Source organism: Sardina pilchardus, chromosome 13, assembly GCF_963854185.1.
Source record: "Sardina pilchardus chromosome 13, fSarPil1.1, whole genome shotgun sequence".
Taxonomy (NCBI): Eukaryota; Metazoa; Chordata; class Actinopteri; order Clupeiformes; family Clupeidae; genus Sardina; species Sardina pilchardus.
In genome coordinates this window covers 32844038-32846537 of record NC_085006.1, presented here as the reverse complement: position 1 = coordinate 32846537, position 2500 = coordinate 32844038, and the positions used below count along the sequence as shown (strand labels likewise).

Below are 2500 nucleotides of genomic sequence, written 5' to 3'. Positions count from 1 at the left end.
ATCACATATGATCCACTCACATCCCTTATACATTATCACATATGATCCACTCACATCCCTTATACATTATCATATGATCCACTCACATCCCTTATACATTATCATATGATCCACTCACATCCCTGATACATTATCATATGATCCACTCACATCCCTGATACATTATCATATGATCCACTCACATCCCTGATACATTATCATATGATCCACTCACAAAAAGGGGTTGGGGTATTAGTGTATTAGCAGTGACCAGGGACTGACATCAGCCTTAAAGAAAAACTATGCAGGAGATTGGCGATTTCATCTTAAGTTTCGGTTTCGTTTTTCATTTTCGCTCGTTTCATGCTTGCATATTTCTCTGCAGAGCTTCCCCGACAGCTTTAGCGTGTATATTTATACATACAGTGCCTATAGAAAGTTATCATACCCTTTTGAAATAGTTACTTATTTTGTCTTACAGCCTGAAATCAAAACCCATTTTTAAAAAAATCTTTTCCAGTTTTATTAACAAATCTAGCTGTACAAGATCAAAATAATGAAAAAAAAGTCAACAGTTCTGAAAATTAATAAAAAATTAAAAACTAGAATAACAGGGTTGGAAAAGTCATCATACCCCTGACTTAATACTTTGTAAAGCTTGCTTTTGCTTTCATTACAGCCATCAATCTGTTTGGATATATCTCTATTATAGCTTTGCACACCTAGATAGGGGAATATTTGCCCAATTTTCTGTGCAGAAATGTTAAAATGTAGTCAAATTCTGTAAGGAATGGCGATGGACTGCTCTCTTCAAGTCAATCCACAGATTTTCTATAGGATTTAAGTCAGGGCTCTGACTTTGTCACTCAAGGATATTCACCATCCTATCCTTAAGCCACTGCTTTGTTCTTTTGGCAGTATATGTTTAGGATTATTGTCGTGTTGGAAGGCGAATGACCTCCCCATCCTCAGCTGTCTAGGAGAGGGACACAGGTTTTCCTTAAGAATGTGGGTGTACTTGGCAGCATCCACTTTCCCTTCTATCCTGACCAATTGCCAAGTTCCCGCTGAAAATAAACATCCCCACAACATAATGTTGCCCCCACCATGCTTCACACTAGGTATGGTGTGTTTTGGGTGGTGTACTGTGTTGGTTTTCGCCAAACATTGCGCTTGGAGTTCAGTGCAAAAACACATCTGGAATATTCTGCTACCATGTGGAAAAAGCTTTTATGGTCAGATGAGACTAAGATTGAACTTTTTGGAGACTAAGATTGAAGTTTTTGGACTGAGCTCCAGGCGCTAACCAAACACAGTATACACACCCAAACACACCCAAAACACACCATACCTAGTGTGAAGCATGGTGGGGGCAACATTATGTTTTGGGGATGTTTCTCATCAGCGGGGACTGGGCAATTGGTCAGGATAGAAGGGAAAATGGGTGCTGCCAAGTACACCCAAATTCTTGAGGAAAACCTGCGTCCCCCCCTAGACAGCTGAGGATGGGGAGGTCATTCGCCTTCCAACACGACAATAATCCTAAACATATACTGCCAAAAGAACAAAGCAGTGGCTTAAGGATAGGATGGTGAATATCCTTGAGTGGCAAAGTCAGAGCCCTGACTTAAATCCTATAGAAAATCTGTGGATTGACTTGAAGAGAGCAGTCCATCGCCATTCCCTACAGAATTTGACTAAATTTTAACATTTCTGCACAGAAAATTGGGCAAATATTCCCCTATCTAGGTGTGCAAAGCTATAATAGAGGCATATCTAAACAGATTGATGGCTGTAATGAAAGCAAAAGGAAGCTTTACAAAGTATTAAGTCAGGGGTATGATGACTTTTCCAACCCTGTTATTCTAGTTTTTAATTTTTTATTAATTTTCAGAACTGTTGACTTTTTTTTCATTATTTTGATCTTGTACAGCTAGATTTGTTAATAAAACTGGAAAAGATTTTTTTAAAAATGGGTTTTGATTTCAGGCTGTAAGACAAAATAAGTAACTATTTCAAAAGGGTATGATAACTTTCTATAGGCACTGTATATAGGCTATATATAAATATATAAATTGCAAGCGTGGTTCTTCTTGTTCTTTATGCGTCTCAGCCTTCCAGATGTAAACAGGGAACGATCGTCTCCTGAACAAACTGCAAGGTTGCAATAGTGGATAGGGACACTGGGGGCGGGAGGAAATATTACTGTTTTCGATAAAACTGGTCAGTCAAACAAAACAACGATTTCTAAGCGATTTTATGACTATGGAAAAGTTGCATAGGGTCTCTTTAAAGCTTTACCCAAAGCACTTTAGATATCAGGGCTAACTGTTAAAGCTTTACCCAAAGCACTTTAGATATCAGGGCTAACTGTTAAAGCACTTTAGATATCAGTGAAGAGGGTGTTAGAGCCGTGTACAGGTGTGCAGTCGTAGGTGAAGAGGGCGTTAGAGCCGTGTACAGGTGTGCAGTCGTAGGTGAAGAGGGCGTTAGAGCCGTGTACAGGTGTGCAGTCGTAGGG

General features: G+C 39.3%; 1 protein-coding gene across 1 annotated transcript in view; it reads left to right on the top strand.

Moving 5' to 3' along the window:
- The window catches only part of LOC134100200 (cGMP-dependent 3',5'-cyclic phosphodiesterase), an 83752-nt gene that overhangs the window by 78448 nt on the left and 2804 nt on the right, over nucleotides 1-2500 (top strand). The window lies entirely within an intron of this gene.